This window comes from Anoplophora glabripennis, unplaced genomic scaffold (assembly GCF_000390285.2).
Source record: "Anoplophora glabripennis isolate ALB-LARVAE unplaced genomic scaffold, Agla_2.0 scaffold151, whole genome shotgun sequence".
Taxonomy (NCBI): Eukaryota; Metazoa; Arthropoda; class Insecta; order Coleoptera; family Cerambycidae; genus Anoplophora; species Anoplophora glabripennis.
This window is the reverse complement of record NW_019416371.1, coordinates 174,565-182,358: the sequence shown is the minus strand read 5'-3', so window position 1 is coordinate 182,358 and position 7,794 is coordinate 174,565. Positions and strand designations below refer to the sequence as shown.

The 7,794-nt window shown below is 31.9% G+C and overlaps 1 protein-coding gene across 2 annotated transcripts in view; it reads right to left on the bottom strand.

The window, feature by feature from the left end:
• LOC108904157 (protein phosphatase 1 regulatory subunit 3B) overlaps window positions 1–7,114 on the bottom strand; it is a 35,737-nt gene extending 28,623 nt beyond the window's left edge. The window contains exon 1 of one of the 2 annotated variants that reach the window (XM_018706588.2): window positions 6,790–7,114. The gene's annotated coding sequence lies outside the window, so the exon portion shown is untranslated. The remainder of the gene's footprint in view (window positions 1–6,789) is intronic. The other variant, XM_018706586.1, reaches the window with a different exon arrangement.
• Between the last annotated feature and the right edge of the window lie 680 nt (window positions 7,115–7,794).

Sequence of the window (7,794 nt, the reverse complement as noted above, 5' to 3'; positions counted from 1 at the left end):
TTAGCCCAGAAGTCGGAGACTTGTGCGGGAGAGGAGGCGGCATATTATTATTACGCAGGCCGCATTTGCGCCCAGGAACGACTTATGTTGGTAGGCCCTAACCACCATTCAGTGCAGGAATGAGGGAAACCTGGAAAACCTCATTAATTAGGGGGGTGGTCAAATGCCAACCGGTGTCAATCTCTCACATTGACCTAAGCCAACATTCTTCCACCCTACCATACCTGCACAGAGGGTGCCAATCCTCCGTATAAGCATAGCTAATCTACGGTCTACCGACCTACAATTCAAAACGTTTTGATTATAATTATGATCGAATCAACTGAATAAATTCCTATTCCTTTAAAACCACTTTTATTTATGTCATGAAACAGCAGTCTCCAAATTGTCTGCATTTCAATGAAATCGTATTCAAAATTTTAAGAGAAAGAATATTGGAACAAATGTACTCCATATTAATCCAACACCAACCCAATATACGAATTTTAAAAAACATCTCAGCAGTTCCCAAGCATTTTGCCTCTCAAAGAAAACACTCAAAATATATTGAGAAAGAATATACACACAAAGGAAAGTTGTATTAGTCAACAACTTAGGGATTCTTACGATCATCAAACGTTTGGGAACCAGCAGTTCCCAAACGTTTTATTTCTCAAGGAAAATGTGTTCCAAATCTAAGAGGAAGAATATACACACAAAGGCATACCGGTATTCGATACCTTACAAACTTTTAAAGTCATCACGTGAACCAGCAGTTCCCAAACCTTTTCCACTTCAGAGAAAATGTTTTTCAATCAGCAATATCAATATTACTTACAAATATGTACCTATAATTTTGATTATGATCGAATAAATTGAATCAATCCCTATTCCTTTAAAATTCTCTAGGACTTTTATTTATGTCATGAATTTCAGCAGTTCTCAAACTTTCAGCATTTCAATGAATCCTGTTCAAAATTTTAAGAGAAAGATTGTAGAGACAAAGGTACGCCATATTAATCCAATACCAATCCANAAAGTCATTTTAATGTCTTTTGTCATTATTATGCCTCTGATTAGAAGATACACTTTAATACCTTAAAAAACTTTAGTTTCTTTGGTAGAGTGACACAAAATATTTGACGTTTATAAATATGACTTTCAAGGAGAGAAAATGTGTTGGTTAGACCGAAATGACTGTGTCTCTCATGACATTTTATTGAAGAAATTACTTATTTATGGTATTTTAATAGATTTCATATCGTAAATATCTTTTTGTAATCTACAATGACCCAACATTCGACACTAGAATTTTGGAGTACCACGGGGTTCAACCATGGGTCCCTTACGTTTTATGATATATGTAAATGACTTACCAACAATTTTTGACAAGAATATAAACCGTTTGCTTATAGGACTATCTCAACATCGAATGTAAATGTATGCTCCAAATTCAAAAAACTAACCAGGATTGGTTCTCTAGTAACAAATTTACTAACAATGTTACTAAAACTAAGTGCATGATTTTCTTTCTTCGAAAATTAGGTAGTTACAACAATTTTATTACGTTTCTCTTAATCCATAGTTATCTTGGAATAATTATGTTGATTATTTGTTCAAAAAAATTATCTAAACGTCTTTATCTTTCAGAAGTGTGATCAATAAAGTGTCCTTAACTACATCAACTATTAGGGAGTATTAGGATTGTCAGGTTTAAGATTTGAAGACGACTGTCGACTAATTGTAAGTTAAATACAATTAGTATTTCTTCTTTCTAAATTGTTTATATTTTTCTGTTGTCGCGCATAAACACTTTGTTGTACTACAACGAAATTGCATAAATAAACAAAATAGAAGGAATAAATCGGTAACAGGTATCACTGCAAATTGACGCAATCAATACCGACGTTTCGAATCTTTCCGCGCGCCATTTCCAATCGCGTTTAATTCAACGGTTAATAACCGCCTATCTGGCAAAATCGCCCGCCATCCTATTTACAGTTTTCTTGTATCCGTAAATTACATGGAAATAACGCGGAGATAATTCGCTAACAATGTTTTATTGTCGCTTATAATGACATCTATCGATCTGTTGCGCGGTATTTATATGGGCCGGAGTTAATGATCGTCTTTAACGGGTTTTAATGCAATCGGACACGCATGATCGGAGCCGTAATTTGTTGCTAAAAAGACGCATCGATTCGGATTAACGCCTCGACATTCCAGATTTTCGCTGCCGCGGCCTTTTTCGCCGAAGTAATAATAATAATAATGATATTTATTGAAACAATAATTACAGGTTCTTTCAAGCACACATTAATTAAAATCTATGTAATATATAAATACGGTGAAAAACTTGTAAATTATATTTTTTATTGAAGTAACTGTAAGCGGCAATGAATTAAAAATTGTAGGTCCCAGAAAGCTAAGACTCCTCTGGTCTATAGTTTTTTGCATAAATTCAATTTTATAACTTTGGGTTTTAAATCTTGTACCATAGTCGTGATCAAGTTGCTGTAATAATAGCCTATTTTTATATAAATAAATACATACACAATAAAAATAATTTTGTCTCAAATCAAACATTTCTATTTCATCTAATAGTTTATCCGAAGGGTACATGATATTTTTATTTAGAATAATATAAAAAATCTTTTTTGAAGTATGTCAATATCTTCTACGTGAGAGTTTAATATACCGCCCCACCCAAAATGCCATAAGTTAAATGAGGTTTTACAAGTGCGTTATATAGAATCTTCATATATTCAGTATTTAAAATGTTTCTTATGTTATAGAACAGACATATTAGACCCGAGTTTTTTAGCTACACAATCGGCATGTATATTACATTTTAGATGTAAATTCCTAAATATTTCAAGTTACTAGTTGAATTTATATGTATGGTCTGTCTACCATCCGTTATATCCAGAACACATATGTTGCTAATTTATTTTTATATGATGAAAACGGAATATAGAATGTTTTCTCAAAATTTATAGTAAGTCATATTGTTACACCATTTTACACAATATTTAATTGTACTTGGATTATTATATGTATCATTTAAACGTACATATTGAATCCTGTTTAAATTAATTAATTAATTTCCTGTAAATAGGTACGAAATAATTTCAAATTAACTCCACGTATGCCTAGATCTTCTAGAGATAAAAAGTTTTGAGAAGTCGATTGTATCAAAAGCCTTCGCTAGAGAAAATAGCCAGCGAAGGATTTTGTTTATCTAATGAATTATATATGCTTCTTGTTAGATGAACAATTGCATCCTGGGTGGATATGCCTTCTTGAAAGCTGTACTGATTTTTAGAAATAATATTGAATTTTTTTAAATAAGAAGTTAATCTGGATTCATTCATTCAGTCAACTGATATCCTTCTTTTTTTTAGTCGTTTTCAAAAGCAAGGAGATTAAATAAAATAACGTTGAAATACGGAAGCTCCTATACAGGGTGATTTCACTTAAAATTCTGAAATTACAAGGATAGATACCGATTGAAAAATAAATTTACTTTGCTCTATATGGTGTTCTCTCAAGTAGTTTTGTTTCCGGTATACAGGGCGTTATGATTTTGAAAAAAGAGAATATTTTTTGTTATATTTCAGGAATTTATGAATGGATTTTAATTAAATTTGGTTTAACTGACATCTGGATAACTTTTAATTGATAGATTGAAGCCAGGATGCCCCTTTTTTATTTAAAAAATATATTTATTTGTTTTCTTCTTCAACACATCAACATCCTGTAGCCGGAAAACTAAGCTTCATGAGAGAAAAGTTTGTTTTTTTTTATTTTCTTTTACTTTTTGTTTTTTATAACGCTTTTTTATGAAATTAGTAGAAAGATTTTCAAATTTATTGAAAATATTTATAAGAGAAAATACATGACAATAGAAGGAACAAAATAATACCTGCAACAATATTAAACAAATAAATAATTATTTTCATTTCTTTTAACCAAATCCTTTTTTACATTTTTCAACTTTTTTATTACCTTTATTATTTCTTTTTTAGTAATTCGCCTAGGTTTTTTTTAAGTTCTCTTTTATATGAATATCTACTCATATGTGAATATCCTTACAAACTTTTCTTAATTGTGTCAAAACGTTTCAGTTTAATATAACCGAGATAGAAGTGTAGCTCCATCAAAATTGTAGAGCATTTACATTTATTTTTCAATAAGTAATTCTATAATTACTGAATTTAATATTTAGTCAATAATTTTTCATGGGCCCTAGTTACCCACATTTCGAGATAAGATCAACAGGCATGAATTGGAGCTGAACAAACATATTTATCTTTTTTACATGAAGAGAACAATGTAACATAATTGATAAAGTAACGTTGACCTAAGAAAGCGGTCGTAATTCTATATCGGCACGCCAAGCTTGGACATTTTCATTGCATATGTACAGTTTTAAATAAAGTGTGTATAAAATGTTTCAATTGCTTTTTCGAATATATTTAATAGAAATATTTTTCTATGGCTAATTTAAATAGGCATAAAGGCAAATGGATATTGTCAAATTGAAAAAGCTAAATTCAGATTTGAAAAATAACAGTTTAAACAACAAATACGGAAATAAATTAGAAACCCCAAGGCTTAGATGTATACCAGGTAAGAATATAGCCATCATTATTTGCTTCTTTGTAGAAGTGATGCAACAGCAATTAGTTAATATGCACGTAAGCACGCTGCAGATGTTTGTATATCTTGTTGTATTGGAAATATGTGTATGTTTCCTGCCTCATCGTGAACTCTTTCGTCTGTGTGTGTGTGTGTGTGTGTTTTGGTTCATCACCAAATAGCCAGTCTTTGTCATGTTAAACGTGAACTCTTTCCATATTTAGTAAATGTTTTCACGTAATGAATAAGTGATTCAACAGGTGTAAAATGGGAATTAACGATACGAATTCTTTAGCTGATTAAGGGTGTTGACGCACGTCAGAAAACCCTATTCGACATGATGCAATCTAGAAACATTCTTTCATTAATTCATAGAATGTTTTGTTTATTAAAATATAGTTAAAGCAGCAATAATTTTAATTCCAACGAAATTTTCTACTGGTCGTAATTACAGAAGAACTAAAATATTTTACAGTGATATTGATGGTTATAGTTTAGTTAATGCTAATAGGATTAATAATTTATTTGTCTATTAAATCTATAAGTTCAGGTGGGGTAAGTGGGAATTTGGGGCAAGTGAGAACTCTATTAATTAAAAATAATTGTGATAGTCTCTGAAAAGCCGTCTTGTGTCACCTCAGACCAAAAATCATATTTGAAATAATAGGTGCACTCTTAATAACAATGAAAACTATGATATTTTATCTCGATGTTAAAGTTTGTCGGTTTTAATTCAATTATGTGGGCGCTCCGTGTATTGAAACATACTTAAGGATATTAGGGTAAAAAAATGTGAATTTTTTACAGAACATAACGAAATTATTACATTACAAATAGTTGTGCGGGAATACAGTAGGTCCCTTTTACCCCAAATTGTTCCATATCTAGGGCAAGTGAGACTCAGTGTGTGTCCTACTTGCCCCACATGTAGTAAGAATGTTACTTTACGTTATTTTTCTCTAAACTTTATTATTATTTATGTTAAACCAAGTACCTTGTGCTACAACATTAACATTATAAACTTGCAAAGTCGAATTTTTTTAATTTTGGGGCCCACTTACCCCACCTGACCTTACCTGTAATAAATTTATTTGACATTTGGGAAAACCGGCCCTAAATCAAAAAACTTTGATGGTGATAAGCGTCTATATTACTCATCGATGTTACTCTTCGATTATTTTAATACTTTTTTAAGCCATTGTGATTTTTAGAAATAATAAAAGTAAATGAAAACTCCAAATAAAATGAAATAGTACACATTTAATTCATAATTTGGCTAGTGATTATTATTAGGCGTAAAAAGGCTGTCGAAGCACCTGAAAATATTTTTATTATTTCTCTTGTACATGCTTTTTTTACCTACTTAATTTTTATCCAATGTTTTTCTGTTAGTCTGCTATGAATCCTAGTAACATAATAATTGGAAGAAGTAACACTTAGAAGATGTCAAGATATTGATTTAAGATTGTGCAAGAGCTGAAAATACGTGGAAAAGTGTTTCATCTAGCGCAGGAAATGCTGTTTTCTCTACTCATATTTTTATTAATTTTTTACTCGCTTTCATACCAACGCCCGCATTATTTTTAAAATAAAAACTCATATTGAAGATATTTATTTGTCAAGTGAAATATAATTATTTCATTTTCATCTCTAATGTCGAAAATATATATTTTTTCAGCGCCAGGAAGGAAAAAATGTTACATTCTGTTACCGTGAGAAAATCCTTAGTATGAGTAGAAAAATTTTGAATCAGCTTTGATTTAAAAAAAATATTTACACAATTTGTTCCATAAGGTTCAATGTGAAGCATCCACATCAGTCAAGAAATGCATCTAATTTCGAACTTTTCCGACGGCTATTTTTTGCGATTGTTTTTGCAGACGTACTTTTAAATTAAAAAAAGAAACTAAATTATTTGAGAAAGAAGTGGATGTAGTTTTAAAGCAGTTAAAATAAACCTGTAAATAATTTGAGGTGATCGACAGTGGTTTTTAAAAATTAAAGTCCTAAATTTTTAAGGATCGATGGAACCGCGCACGGGTTAGCCTTGTGCGAAACGGCTCCTTGGAGACGGAGCGAGCAATTGAGGCAGGTCACGCCGTCCAGCCAAGGATTCCGTCGAGCGCTCTGAATGAATTTTTAATTTGAAAAACAGCAAAAGTCACTTACCTCGCAAATGGCTGTTAATTCCTTTAAATCAAATCGAAGGAAAATGCTCTTGGAGGTGTACACTTCACAACTTAGAAGACAAGAAAATAACAAAATAAAAACTAAACTAAAAATATTTTTTTTTGAATTTTTGTACAATTTTTTTCTATTTACATTTTTATTGCGTTTATTGTGTAGCCATGTGTCTCAAAGTTATGGGTGTTGTGTCGAGAACACCGAACACTACACTATGTCGCTGTTGGTGTGGAACTGGCGAGACATGGGCTCGCTCGCGTTAAGTTTGCTTGCCACTTGGACGAGATACCGGCATTCTGACTCCCCTCCATCCTCCGGCGGTAGCACGTGGTGAACTTGCGACCTAGCCGGTCTATCTCTAGGTCCTAACTGGACATCTCGAAATAATCATGTTAATGACATGTGACTTGACCATAAATTCCTTCCCCTGTTCGTATTTGTAACAGCATCCCTGCCCTGCCTACTAAGTCCTAATCTGATTCCTGTTCACTTGCACACGTATCGACTAACTGAATAGAAAAACGTGAAATTTCACAGAAAGATGCATTGTTTTTTATTAAGAAGGAAATTGAAGTCCCGTTTCATCTAACAAAGTACTACAATATTCATATAGATGTCGCTACAGGAAATACGTTTATAGTAAAAATAGTACAATTATTTCATTCATTCAAATTCCGGCAAAACTCACCTAAAAAAAAACGAGAAAATGCCAGGTGCACGCACACGTGCACGATAATGAGTTGTCCGGCCTATACGTCCATCCCACTCTCTTGCTATCTCATAATTGCATATGAAAAGAGAAGGGTAATAAAATAATAAAAACTCCAATTTGCGGCCGCCGGTTTTTTGTTCTGAAAATATTTCTATTTTCTATCTTCTACATATTATTATGTACATATTTACAAAAAAGGAGGATGGCAAGTGGTTGTACAAATTTATAATATTTGCAGCCAACTAAAAGTTTTATTTCATATTATTTTCTACATTTTA